Source organism: Rhinolophus ferrumequinum, chromosome 10, assembly GCF_004115265.2.
Source record: "Rhinolophus ferrumequinum isolate MPI-CBG mRhiFer1 chromosome 10, mRhiFer1_v1.p, whole genome shotgun sequence".
Lineage (NCBI taxonomy): Eukaryota > Metazoa > Chordata > Mammalia > Chiroptera > Rhinolophidae > Rhinolophus > Rhinolophus ferrumequinum.
In genome coordinates this window covers 38,822,440-38,838,096 of record NC_046293.1, presented here as the reverse complement: position 1 = coordinate 38,838,096, position 15,657 = coordinate 38,822,440, and the positions used below count along the sequence as shown (strand labels likewise).

The 15,657-nt window shown below is 35.1% G+C and overlaps 1 protein-coding gene and 1 pseudogene across 4 annotated transcripts in view; one reads left to right on the top strand and one right to left on the bottom strand.

Annotated features, from left to right (window-relative positions):
- Positions 1-15,657, bottom strand: part of CCDC91 (coiled-coil domain containing 91) — a 290,110-nt gene that overhangs the window by 247,394 nt on the left and 27,059 nt on the right. The gene's annotated exons all lie outside the window — the stretch shown is intronic.
- On the top strand, positions 5,165-6,187 carry LOC117029011 (histone-lysine N-methyltransferase SETMAR-like; annotated as a pseudogene).

The window sequence follows — 15,657 nt, the reverse complement described above, 5'->3', positions numbered from 1 at the left end:
GAAGAATAGGTAAAAGCTACGGAAATTTGAATAAATTATGGACTTTAGTTAACAATTATGTATTAATATTGCTTCATGAATTGTGACAAATGTATCATATTAATGTAAAATGTTAATATAATGGGAAAATGGGTCTGGGGTATACAGGAACTCTCTGTACTATCTTCCTCAAAGTCAAAATGACCATGAAAGGTAAACATTTCAAATCGATTCAGGACATAGAGGCAGCCACAACAGAGCAACTAAAGACACTCAAGAAAGAGGACTTCCAGAAATGCTTCAGAAAGTGGCAAGAACAATGGGATAAATGTGTTTGAAGCAAGTAGGAGTATTTTAAGGAGAATTAACGACAATGTGTCTTTTACTGTAATTCATTTTTTTAATTTAAATATTCACCATAGTTTTTTATCATACCTCATATGTCTCAAAAAAGACCGAGACAGTATTTATAATCAAAAAAAAAAAATCAAAACCATTACATTGAGCAAAGTAAGCCAGCCACAAAGAGCACATATTGTATAATTCCAGTTATATGAAGTTCAAGAACGGATAAAACTAATCTATGTAATAAAAAGTAGACGAGTAAATCAGGGAAAGGGATAAAGTGGTGGGTATGGAGAGAGACTGACTGCAAGTGGAACTAAAGAACTTTCTAGAGAAATGCAAATGTTTTGTATCTTGACTGGAGTATAGTTACGCAGTTCATATCAGAACTCAACAAACTATATACCTCCAATCTGTACATTTCAGTACATGCGAATTACATATTAATCTTTTAATGTGGAGGGTGGGGGAAAGAACTAAAGATTATTAGTCTAGAAATTAATTTATAAGTATTATCGCCTGAAACAAAATAATGGCATTTTTTAACCACCAGAATTATTATACAGAGCAGCTCATTGAAAAGTGAATTGCTAGTCGGTAACAAAACAAGGATACCCTACAATTTCTGACTAGTCAATCATAAGGGTTTTAAAGGTGAATAAAGTATCACCATTCTTGATTACTTAAACTAAAACAAGCTACCTAGAAAGAGAACAAGACTTAATTTTCCTCAGGTTAACCCTGTTTTTCCATCTGCCTAATTCTTCCCCTCTGATTCAAGTCAATCCAATTGAATTCAACCAACCTATTATACTTACTCTAAGTTATTAAGTGAGGAACTAAATATAAGAAAATATAAAGATGAATATATAGTAATCTCTGCCCTCAAGGCATTTATAAACTAATAGATGGTATTACACAGGTAGATAATAGCTACAAGAAAAGACTTAGTGGGACCTGCAATGTTCAAATGAAACCCTGTGCAATTCAGACCAATATTTTGAAAGGTAAAATTTTTTAAGTAAGACAAAAAGCAGTAAGTGGTTCATGCTCTAGCCTTATTCCCCAGTCTTCCCTTTTTATTACCAATGCAGGAAAATTCCATAAATATCTCTGTGTTTCCAAGAAATTTAAGAATGCAAATACAAAGGGTCTCCTGTAGTTTTGTAAATAAAAGATAGAAAATTCATGATTACAATTCTACAAGTGGGTAAGTAAAAGGCTCCACCATATTTCTAATAAAGGATATTCAATATGATTCTAACCATTGACCATCAATGTTCCTGGCAATGTGTGGAAAATCACAGATTTCAGACTTTTCTGGAGTGAATTACTCTGCTTTAAAATCTGAAACTCTAAAATTAGAATTATGAAGTGACAGAAAACATCACAATCTGAATTCTACTTACACAAAACCACATGTTTGCAATGCCAAGTTCCGAATTTACAGCTGGGAAAATCACCATTGAAGATAGCTGGGTCTGGATCAGATTCGCTTAACAGAAAACCAGATGTAGACCTCAAATTACAAGTGACATCTCCAGCCAGTCATATAAATAAGAATAATGCAAGCTGAAAGACAATAAATTCACCTAGAGCTTTCTAAATTTGGCCACCCTAATAGTACTACAACGTTCCTTCCTAAAATTCTCAAATAAATTTTTAAAAAGGGAAAAAAAAAAAAAACACACATATCTTCATTTAAGTATTATACAATTAAAAATCTAAAATTACTCATTTCAATTCTTCTAGGGGAAGTCCTTTAAACAAATTAAGATATTCTAGATCTTGAAATACACCTGCTATTTAAAAAGCATAAAGAAAATAAAAGCAACAACACTGTTAGGACATCAAGTCTTGGCATGTCATGTCAGAACTCTTCCCCAAAAAACTTGGGACAAAGTGAACGGGCACAAGCTGTACTAAGAATGTACAAAGATATTTCTTTAGTTGTTTGCTTAACTGGCTACTGATTTCCCACTACGTTAACAAAACCAACTGTAAGTCAACAGTAGTCTGTCTGCAACTATAAAATCACTTTACATTATTTGGCTTTAGAAGTTTCTACCCTATGGAAAGTCCATTTAACATTTTACCTGGCACTCACAAGCTGAAATATTTTGTTTGCCATTGGAAGCCACACCAGATTCCAACCCACAGAGACAAGATTTCCAGTTTATTTCTCACAACCCACATGTACAAAACCCAAAATTACAACACAGAAATGCGTTGTTAAAAAATTCTGTAATAATAGTAAAGCAAAGTAGTTCACCATAGAGCTTTATTTCTTGGGGATTTTGTAAAGCCTCTAGTATCCATAATATACAACATTTCAACATCTAAATTAAGTACTCAAACACACAAAGCTCACCTTGGAACTCTGATGTAAGAAAGAGTCCTTTCTAGGTTAGAAATCAAAACTAACCTACCTCCAGCACTGTAAATTGAATAAATAAGGCACGGTTTCTTAAAAAGAAATTTCTTAAAAAGAACATGATATCAAATACTACAGTTATTGCACAGTTTATTAACAGTGTACCTCACATTCACTTCTTTATGAAAATTAGCTTGTGTTTCTTTACAGGCACCTATTCCATGTGACTTGACAAAGTAAGATTGTCACTTAGCATCACATATTACTGATATGCTGTAACTTCATCATTTCAGAATCAGAATCTAGTACCCAGTTTAGTCATGATAGTGATATCAATATGAGTTAATATTATGTCTATTTATTGTTATACAGAATTCAAATATGCAACCCTCACTACCATATGACATCAAAGTTTTTAATACCACCAAAAACCAATAAGCAAAAATAACACTCAAAAATGCTACTCAGAATATCTAGAAGATGAAACTATATGGATTAACAAAGTATTTTCAGTTATGCAGAGACATATGGAAACCCCTTTTGTTTTCAACTTAAGAAATGCTTTCTAAAGTACATTGGCCAATTTCCTTGCTTTAGGAAATGAAGTTTCGAGAGTCCCCAGATGACATATATCCTTTACACATTAACAGCTATTCAGGGAATGGAATAGATATATTCATAGGATGCCCTGAGACATCCATCTTCTCTATCCACCCTCACCAATAGCATGCAATGTTAAAGTACTACATGCTATTAAAGATTTATTTAATAGAAGAATAAAGAGAAATTGAAAACACTACAAAAGTTTAGCCTAGATTAAAAAGTCAACTAAGATAAGAAACAATAGGTATCTTCAAGTATGTAAAACGGAACTCTTAGCTAACAAAATGAAACACTCTTGATCCACAAAGCCTATGGTAAGTGCCATCTCTTCATTTTGCCAGCCCAACACCCTTCTTTCCAAACTTCTAGCCATAAGGGTAGGCAATTAATCCAAGCTGTGTTAAATAAAATAACATATGTCTCAGACATAATAATTAGACCTAAGGATAGGAAACTGACTCCAGCTGGGTCAATCAATCTTTACTTGTGACATTTCCAACCAGAAAGAAAAGGGAAAGCCCCCCTTTTTTTTTCTGACTGCAAAACTCTCCTAATCCAGTGAGTTCAGAATCCAGCTGCCTTATCTCAGCTTCCTTAGCATGCAAGTTCAGTCCGACTTTAGAAATTTTGCCTGAGCTATTCCTGATATCTGCATGACTGGCTATTTCTTGTGATTCCAATCTCTGCTTTAATGTCCCCTCTGGACAAAGGCTTTTGTAAGCAGCCACTTAATCACTGTCACTTTATTTTACTTCTCTGTATAGCACTTAGGACTTTATATTTCTTTTTAGTACTCACTGCTGTATCTCCAACACCTACTACAGTGAGTGCCCGGCACAGACTATACATTCCATTCATAATTTGTTGAATAAATAAGTGGAATCTGTGAAGAAATGAGCCCACAGCCAGCAGCCATCGTCCTAGCCCCAAGGAGAAGCTCGTCTGGAAAAGTGAAGCCATTAAGGAACGAGAAAAAAGAAAAACAAAGTAGAACTCCTGAAGGCATCTGAATTTCTTCAGTCCTCTCAAAGATAGGTCCCAATCCTGCAATACTACAGTTCGATTACATATATCAGAAGTCATCAGAATGTGAGAAGAAATACTACATACTTGTATAAAATAAAATACATGTATTTTGTATTATCCTTCACAAATGTACTATATTTGTACTAAAAAAAGTACTCTATGTGTGTCTGTTTTATAATGTGTACAATATATTATTAAAGTCATACATATACACAGTGTACAGGTAAACACGCCCATACTGGCTGGATATCTGATAACTGACAGATTCAAAGTCTGGAGACTATCGATGTTAATGAACACATTTCTTTTTCATAAGCAGCAGTGTTTCAGGTTTCTCTCATTGCTAACCAAGAGACTTCTGAAATGCACTTAACATATATTTGGTACTCAAATACTCGTAAAATGCTGAATGCACAGACTAATACTTTATGGCTGCAGAGAAGAGCCAAATGAAAGCTAAAGGTAGATAGGTTTCAAACCTACTTAAAAATAACTTTCTAAAGTTTAGACCCATCCAAAAGCAATCACTACCTCTCTAACTATAAATTCCCTACAACTGGACAGGTTCAAGTAGAAGCCTGATGACTATTAGTAAAAAGGATATTAAACATGATTTTGCTCTTGCGAGGCAGTCGATGTAACAAAAATTAACTGAGTGATACTATTAGGCTTTGGTGCAAACGTAATTGCAGTTTTTGCATTGTTGAAATTTGATGATCGATATTGGAATACATTCTTACACAAGTGGGGTTATGTCATTTTAATGGGCATTTCTCGCTTTATGTTTGTTTGCTAATGACTTATTACTTGCTATTTATTTTATATGTATTTTAGACAATGGAAATAATGTTAGACAAAAAGCAAATCTGAGTGATTTTCTTAGTTGAGTTCAAAATGCGTTGTAAAGCAGCAGAGACAACTCACAACACCAACAACACATTTGGCCCGGGAACTGCTATCGAATGTACAGCGCAGTCAGTGGTGGTTCAAGAAGTTCTGCAAGGGAGACAAGAGCCTTGAAGATGAGGAGCGTAGTGGCCGGGCATCGGAAGTTGACGAGGACCAATTGAGAGCAATTATCGAAGCTGAGCCTTACAACTACTACAGGAGAAGTTGCCGAAGAACTCAGTGTCGACCATTCTACCATCGTTCAGCATTTGAAGCAAACTGGAAAGGTGAAAAAGCTCGATCAGTGGGTGCCTCATGAGCTGACCAAAAATCAAAACAATCATCGTTTTGAAGGGTCAAAATGCAACAGCAACGAACCATTTCTCCATTGGATTGTAACATGAGACGAAAAGTGGATTTTATATGACAACCAGCGACGACCAGCTCAGCGGTTGGACCAAGAAGAAGCCCCAAAGCACTTCCCAAAGCCAAACTTGCACCCAAAAAAGGTCATGGTCACTGTTTGGTGGTCTGCTGCCGGTCTGATTCACTGCACCTTTCTGAATCCCGGCGAAAACATTGCATCTGAAAAGTATGTTCAGCAAATCAATGAGCTACACCGAAAACTGCAATGCCTGCAGCCAGCCTTGTCAACAGAAAGGGCCAGATTCTTCTCCACAACAATGCCTGACCGCAGGTCGCACAACTGGTGCTTCAAAAGATGAACGAATTGGGCTACGAAGTTCTGCCTCATCTGCCATATTCACCTGACCTCTTGCCAACCGACTACCACTTCTTCAACCATCTCGACAACTTTTTGCAGGGAAAATGCTTCCACAACCAGCAGGATGCAGAAAATGCTTTCCAAGAGTTCGTGGAATCCTGAAGCACGGATTTTTATGCTACAGGAATAAACAAACCTATTTCTCATTAGAAAAATGTGTTGATTGCAATGGTTCCTATTTTGATTAACAATGATGTGTTTGAGTCTAGTTATAATGATTTAAATACACAGTTCGAAACCGCAATTACTTTTGCACCAACCTAATAAATGCTAACAATGTAATTATAATACTAAGTTTAGTCCTTGGCCCCTTGGAGATCACAATTTAACAGACAAAAAAGACATACTTGCAAACATATGTATAGTATACATAATACATCGATAAACATGGTACAGTGACAACAAAGAAAGGTGGTGATTAACTCCATATAGGAAGGAATATTTAAGTTGAAGATTGAGGAGTAAGTAAAAGCCAGTTTTCGTGTTGGGCAAGAAAGAGGAGGGCATTCCCGACAAAGGAACAAGTGAGAAAGGACATGTTTCATACTATATGCTGCGTGGAAAAAATACAATACAACTGTTGAATGATAAGGTGCCTATGGTGAGAGAATAACCACAAATGAAGGTGTGGATAAGTGGCTGGGAGCCAAATGATGAAGAGCCATGCTAAGGAGTTTGGAAGGAGCCATAAAATAACAAAGATAACTACCTTTTACAGCAAACTGCTTTGCACCAGACACATACTTAAACTCTTAAGACACACTATCACTTTTAATCCTCAGAAGATCCCTATCATTATATCCACACTTTTTAAATAAAGAAACTTAGGCTAGAGAGAAACCAAGTAATTTGCCTAAAATCACAGTTAAATTAGTGTCAGAAACAGAACTCATTGAAGGATTCCGAGAAGGGGTGTAAGATAAGGAGTACTGAGAATAAGCTCTGTGTATTTTAGAAAAATGGCATCACATACGTGGATAATGGTGTAGAAGTAGAATAGACTAGTTTTAGGGAAATGCCACAGATGAATATAATCTAAATGAAAGCTACTGAGGAAGTGGGAATAAAGGAGAGGAAAACTAAAGGATTTGACAGGTATCTAGCTTGAGCAAGCAGGTGGAAAAGTCAGTTTAGGTAGAAGACATGAGGCATAAAATGAAGGAAATGAAGTGTAAATGGATTAGTTTAAGCTTGGGCTATACAGACACATTTAGTTTGAGGTTTCAATAAAAGACAGATCAAAGGGAAAAGTCCAATAGGAAGTTGACTAGAAAGAGCTCTTTCTGAAAGAGAGGTGGGAAGACTCGCTAGGATAAACGTATTTAGAAATCATCAATACACATACAGCAATTTAAAAATTAGTTAAAGCAAAGTAAAAAATAAATATTCATGAATCCCTACTGATATAAATGATTAAATAAATGAATTAATAAATAAATGGGATGAATGAATAAATTTTCCATGCAGAAGAATGGCAAACAATACATAGATACTCTACCTTCAAGGAGGTGGAACGCCCCACTCCTTAAGTATGGGTTGCACATAGTGCCTTCCTCCCAAGGGTACGATATGCAAAGGGGGAAAAAGAAGAATAACTTCAAAGCAGAAAGGCCTGTCAAAAACAACCTCAGCCAAATGACCCAAGTCAACATCAACAATAAGTCATGTTGATAGTATGTCCCCTTGAGATGACATGGTGAAACTGGTGCTTTACCTCTGTGGTCTCCCTCCCCAAAACCCGTAACTCCATTCTAAACATGAGAAAAAAATCAGACCAACCCCAACTGAGGGACAATCGATAAAATACCTAATCGGTACTCCTCAAAACAAACTGTCAAGATCCTAAAACAAAGTTAAAAAACCATCACAGCCATGAGGAATGTAAGAACACGTGACCACTAAATGTAATATAGTATCCTGTATGAGAGTCTGGAACAAAAAAAAAAGATAGTAGATAAAAACTAGGGAAATCAAAATAAAGTATGGACTTTAGTTAATAATTATGTATGGATCATGGTTCATTAATTTGAACAAATGTACCATACCAGTAAAATATGTTAATAACAGAAAAACTGGGTGTGGGGAATATGAGAACTCTCTGTACTATCTTCACAAGTTTTCTATAAGTCTAAAACTATTCTAAATAATAAAGCTTTTTTTTTATTATTAGGCCAAAAAGTATAACAAAGAAAACCATTACTATTCAAATGATAGGTACAAGAAAATGTCAGTAAAATAAATTTAAAAGGAATGAGCATAAATGTATATAGAATGATGCCCTAGAAATCATAAGGAAAAAGTGTACAAGGATGGAATATAGGTGGAATATAATAGAAATCAAAGAAGATAAGAAATAAATAGAAACCACTGGATTTAGGAGGTAAAAGAAATTAAAAGTTTAGTGGAGCTGCAAGGTTGAAAGGTAAATTACAGTGGTTTATGATGACTTATGGGCCATATTTTATGGTTTTTAGTCACAAATCTCTTAAAAGATTCCCCTAGTTTCAAATCTATTGAAAGTCTTCCCTCTCCCTTGAATTCACATCAATTTGGTTGCCAAAACCTAACTTCTTTTGAATCTTCTTTCACAGTGTAAAGTACTGGGACAGGCATCAGATAACATACTTTCATCTGGAAGTAACAGAAAATTCCCGAAGAACTGGCTTAAACAACACGGCAATGTATAACCACTATCTCATTTAACAAGAAGTTTATGGCAAAACAGGCACTAAGCACTGCAACTCCGAGCTTCAGAAATTCTCCATAAGTCCCTTGGATCTGACCTCCTATGTATAGCTTGAACAGGCTGGAAGCAAGATAATCAAAATAGTTTGAGATTGTGATTTGCCTGTCTTTGAACCTGTCACTAGCAAAGAAAGGGAATACCACTTAGACTTCCCAGAATCAATCTTGGAGCTAGGCTTGAGGACCCCTTCCCCTGCGTCATGTGAAGGAGGGTTAGATGCCGAAACAAAACAGGTTCCGTTATAAAGGCAGACAGGAGAGGAGTGACGCTAATAAGCAATCCACAGTAGCTAACACAGGAGGTTCTTATTTGCAGCTTCCTAGCTCTGGGAAAGTTTTAAAAACTACTTTAATACAAAGAAGAAAAGGCTTGAACAAAATCAGCACCAATATCCTTCCTCAAATAACCAAGTGACAACCTCAGAGATGATCAGTGCTGTTTTGCAGGACGAGACAGAAATTGTGATATGAATTTGTAAGATTATCACTCAAATGTATATCACAAAAATAAAATGTATTTGGGTATTTTAAAACCAGAAGCCTGTTACAAACTTTAAATTGTTATTATGTTGAGGATAAGATGGTAAGAGATGTCAACATAGATGCCATAGAAACACTGCATTTGGAGTCAGGTCACGGGGATCTACTACTAACTCTTCCCCTAAATTACAGTGTCATCGCAGATGGTCACCTAATACTATGTACCGATAACAAAAGATAAACACAAGTCATGTGTATACATATTTTTGGCATCTCCAGTATATCTAGCATTCAGTTTCCTCCTCTGTTAAATTAAGTTTATAGAGGTAATCTTCAAGTCTTTTTACTATTAACTTCTAATTATAAATAATGTTCATTTATTAAGTAGATAATTAATGCAGACTATTTAAAGTTGTAGTTCTCGGCTAGCCCAATCCTAACGATGCCTTTCAAGACTACAAGCTGATGACACCAAATTTTTCCTACAAAACTTCACTTTCCCGAAAACCTTCACTGTGGCCAGAAATGTAAATAGCATGATGTTATAACTCCTGAAATAACTCAAGAATTTAATTCAATTTTTCTTTAAACCCAAACTCGTTATTGAACGGTTGCAGTGTACCTTCACAAGCAAACCCTTACTGTTGGACAGGGGAGCAGAAACGACAGAAACTTAACCACTTTAAAATGCAATTGAAGACAAGATTTTTAACAATTAAGTCTAAACGAGGAAAAAGATGGAAAGCAAAGCCCAATCAGAAAGCTGAAAGTCAAGTCACAATCAGAAATGGAAATTTCTATACAGAGTAAGACATAGGGGGTAAATACCACCACCACCCCCCAAAGTGAAAACAGTATATAAGCCTAGAAAAATTAAATCTAAATGTCTCATGAATTTTTCTTAAAGGCTGTTGATTTACACAAAATTGATAGAAATAATTTCCAAAAACAGGCTGGTGACAGTAAGAAACAGGAAAGGAAACCATTACCCTGCCCTCTGGGAACCTCTAATTAATGAATTTTGGCAAACCAGACACAAAGCATATGGGATGACTCTGGATAAAACCCCATCACTTTAGCCAACTGCATTATGACCTGGAGGTGGTTCTTCTCAAAATTATTAATAATGAAAAATACTTACACAGGATACACATGATTGCCAGGAAAAAAAAATGAACTTCTTTGAAACAGTTTTTAAAACAACAAACCACCCGCAGAAACCACATGGGCACAAAATGAAACAATTCTGGTCACTGATCTGTGGAGCACTGAAGCGCTCCCCAAGAAAGACTCAGCTTTAGGCTCTATTTCTGGGACAAGGAGAACATCCCTGGTAATACCTGATTTGGAGCAACCAAGAAAACAGTGCAAACATACCTCCACTGGCCGGCTTTCAAGAGAAATGCTTTTCTCCCAGGAGAGCTTTACAGTTTTGAGACTACTTATTTGTTTTAAGAAGACATTTCTTTTCCTCACAGTAAGAATCTAAATACAACTTAAAAACTCTCAGAATAAAATAAATGTCAAATACTCAACATTATAATATTAATGACATATAAGTTAAAATCTCCTGGAATTGTCCATTTAAAATCCAAAACTCCCGACTATCAGCAGCATCAATACACAAGGATACTCAATTTATCCAGTTATTCAGTAATACCCTCGTGAAATAGTATACCAAAGAGGTAACCTTCAAAAGAGAAGCAATAAATATAGAGGAAGGGATGCCGCTCAGGAGACAGGCAAAAGAAGAAGGCAGGAGATGGGTGGCATATAGTTGCACCAGAAGCTGGGCTGGGTAAATTAGGGAGGGAAAGAGGCCCAGAAAAAAGAAGTCAAATGAAAACAGAGGCCAACACAGTCTAACACACAGCACTGCCACTGGGAAAATGCAAAGACTACATAAAATTTTCCTTTATGTACAGAAATATCTGATAGGTACTAGATATATTAATAGAAAACAGAAAGTTTATCTTGACCTTAAGTATCACCAAAAGCACATCCATTCCTTTAAATGAGTGGAAAAATAAATTGGTATTTGTTTTGGATTTTTTTTTTTGCCTATATTATATCATCTCTACAAAACATAAAAAGAACACAGTAAAAACCCAGCAGCATGCAAAAGCTACAAGTTTAAAATATCTGCACACATAGTCTTTACCATGCTTTCAACTTCCTAACAGAATGCCATAAAAATTGAGGATTTTTCTCCTCCACTTTGGCTTTAGGTAAGGTGCTGACTTTTCCCTCAGATAGGCTGGCAAAGCTCAGCTTGTCAAAGTTTGCATAACCTTGAAGAACACATGTAATTTCCAGAAGAAATAAAGAAAGAATGGAAAAGTAAATGAATTTCCAAGAGAAACAATTTTCAATTGTGCATATCTATCGTCCTTGTCTTTTCGAGATGATGTTACTGGTTGTATTTGTTACCACATGCATGAATCCTAAAAAGACCAAAGCATTGGAGCCATCCAAGTAAGACAGCAACTGTAGCTATCTTATAAACTATAGTTTCAACACAATGAAAAGGATAATAAAGCCAAGGATGGAAAGTGCTGGGATTGCCACCTAGTCAGAAAGAATACAGATCTGAAGAAAGATCAGATGAGACTCATTTCAGAAAGTGACCAGGGAAACCCTATATCTATACTGAAAATCTCTCATTAACCAAACAGCATAAAATTTGTACACAAAAATTCTTCAAATTATGGTAAAATAACTGTGTATTTTTAAATAGCTGCTGAGTCCAATGATCTATTATGGATAAAGAAATGGGAAATGTCTGGTTCTTCAAGGTTTACTAAGAGTTGGGCAGTGATGTGTCTAAGATATAGGAAACTACATTAAAAGATGGTGCATATTACAAGTGTGTAAATTTTATGCAAAGATTTAATGACAGGTTAAGAAGAGAGACTTTACTTTTTATAAAGAAAATCATAGAGTATACTTTATAAAGTACAAAGTAGAATAAGAGATTAAAAAAAATAAACAAAAAACACAGCACTCATTTCCTAAATATAACCAGCAGTTTCCTCACAGACATCTTCACTACCACCCACTCCTGGGGCACCCGTTATCTTCTACGTCATGGTTACTTCAAAGTGAAAGTATGATAAAGGGTGGAGGAAAGTTTAAACTATAGTATACAGATATTATTCCACTTCCAATCAAAATGGGGACAAAGGGACCAGATTTAACTTCCCAACTGAGACAACTAAAAATCTGAACAAAATATATGAAACAATGGTTTTTCAGATATTGGACAACAAACAGCACAGATCTGTAATTTCTGAGAGGAAGGAAACAAAACAAGGTAAGCATTATAATTGCCCAGCTTACCACCTGGAGTCAGTTCACAGCTCATAGCACATGGTGGGGGAACCCAAGTAAAACTGGCCTCTCACTGAATTGAGGAGACAGAGCTGAAATTTTACAAGGCAGCTAGTAGTTGCAGGGCCAAGAATTTGAGAAGAGAAAACTACAAAGAAGTAAGAATTCCAGAGACAGAAAGGTCTGCTCAAGTCTTGGGCTGAGTACTAAAATGTACATACAAGAGAAAAAACTACACAAGGGCAGGAAAATAAAAACAAAAGTGAGTAGACAGAAAAATATCTGGAGTTCAGACACAGTTGGTAATAGTTTGTGTTCCTACAAGACAGAGTGGATAAACCTTGTAATACATATTCAGCTGAATCCTCAGGAGGGCATCTCCTTAGTAGTGGGACTAAATTAGACCTACAAGAAAAGGCTATTGTGGACCCACACTAACAAATCTTAACAATATGCCTCAGATTAATCCAACTGATTCCAAGTAACATAATTGAGAACCAAAACAAAATGCAACACTATTTGAAATAATACAACAAAATAATCAGCAAGGTAAAATTCAAAACATCTTAATCCAATCAAAAATTAAAAGGCATACAGAAAATCAGGAAACTATGACCTATAATCAGGAGAAAACTTAACAGAAACACAGAAATGAAAAAAATGATAGAATTAGAAAACAAGGATACGAAAACAGCTATTATAAATATCTTTTGTGTTTAAGAAGGTAGAAGAAAAAATTACCATGATGGTGAGAGACATTGAAGATATGAAAAAGATTCAAATGGAACTTGCAGAGAACTTCTTTAAAAAAAATAAGATGGGATTAACGGCAGATTAAACATTGCAGAAGACAAAACCATGAAGTTAAAAATTGCAATAGTAATTATTCAAAATGAAGCACAGAAATGAAAAGTACTGAGAAAAAATGTAGGATAATATCAAGTAGTCTAAAATGTGTATAATTAGAGGACCAGAAAAAAGGGGTGTGGAACAAAATATTTGAAGACATATAGTTGAAAATTTTCTCAATTTCATAAAAACGATAAACCTAGAGATCCAGAGATCTAAACAACAGTCAAGTAGTATAAACACAAAAAATCATATCAGTGCACATCACACTCTGTTGCGGAAAACTAATAAAAATAGAAAATGTTTAAATAAGCCAGAAAAAGGCACAAATTACATACAAAAGAATTAAAGTAAGAATAAAAGCAGACTTCTCGTCAGAAACCATGTAAGGCAGAAGACAATAGAGAGATATCTCCAAAGTACCGAAAGGAAAAAACATCCCCAGAGAATATATCTTTAAAAACTGAATGGGAAATAGTGATATTTTTCCAGACAAACAAAAGCTGAGGGAATTTATTGCCAGCAGACCTGCACTAAAAGAAATATTAAAGAAAGTTATTCAGGGAGAAGAAAACTGAAACCAGATTGGAATTTGGATCTACACAAAAGGAATTAGGAGTGCCAGAAATGGCAAATATGTACATAAATATAAAAATTTAAAAGATAATTAATTAGATAGATCAAAATAACAATGCATAGAATAACAATTTATGGAATATAGAGAGGTAAAGTAAATGATAGCAGTATCAGAAATGATGAAAGAGGAAATGGAAACATACTGTTATAAAGTTCTTACACTGTACATGAAATAGAATATTATTTAAAAGTAGACCAAGGGGTAAAGGATATAGACTTTAAAATACTGTGAGTCTAGGAAAACAGTACGGTAGTTCCTCAAAAGATCAAACATAGAATTATCATGTGATCCCTCAATATTACTTCTGGGTACATACCCAAAAGAACTGAAAACAGTGACTTGCGCAGAGAATTGTACTCTCATGTTCTGAGCATCATTATTCACCGTGGCCAAAAAGTGAAAATAACCCAAATGTCCATTGATAGATGAATGGATAAACAAAATGTAAGATATACATACAACAGTCTATAATTTAGCCTTAAAAAGGAATGAAATTTTGATACATGCTACAATATGGATGAACCCAAAGACATTATGCTAAGTGAAATAAGCCAGAAACAAAAGGACAAATATTGTATGATTCCACTTATATGAGGTAATGAGACAGTCAAATTCACAGAGAGAAAAAGCAGAATAGTGATTACCAGAGATTGGGGAGAAAAGAGAATGGGGAGTTGTTATAATGGGAACATAGTTCAGTTTGGGATGATAAAAAAGTTCTGGAGATAGACAGTGGTGATGGCTGCACAGCAATGTGAATGTACTTAATACCTTTGAACTGTATACTTAAAAATTATTAGAATATTATAGATATGGTATAGATATACTGACAATATAGATATAACACATAACTTTTAATTTATGTATATTTTACCACAACTTTAAAATTTTAAAAATGCATGCAATGCTAAGACTATAAAAAGGCACGAAAGAGACTGGGAGAAAATATTTGAAAAACATATCTGATAAAGGTCTTGTATCCAAAATATAAAAAGATCCCTTATAACTAGTAAGATGAACGACTCAATTTTTAAAATGACAAAAGATTTAAATAAACATTTCATAAAAGATGTATGAATGGCAACTGAGCACATGAAAAGATGCTCAACATCATTAGCCATTAGAAAAATGCAAATTAAAACAAAAATGCAGGTACTAGTACATATCTACTAAAATGGCGAGAAAAAGGATGGGCAGTATGTAAAGTGCCTCAGGGTGTTTAATGTAGGTACGGGAAACTTGAGTGGGAGAGGATAGATGTAATAGGAAAACAAAAAGACAACCTTAAATGATAAGTGAAAAATGGGATGTTACCTCCATCCGGCTTTTTAAAGCTTTGCACAGTAAGCTATGCTGCCAGAAACTGGGGAAGTTTGATCAGGCACGTACAAATTATAACCATCTTTCTGCTTAGTAAAGGTTTTTGCCTTACTTTTAAAGTTTCTGTCATACCACCACCTTTGTCCCACAAAAGCCTTATTTTTTCAGATTGCTACATAACAGAATACTTACATACTGTTTTGGTTTTTTTTCCCCCAAGCAATTAACAAACAAGTAGGGGCATTGACCCAGCCTGCCCAGGGTGGGCTCCATCATGCCCAGTCTTACTTCTCCCCA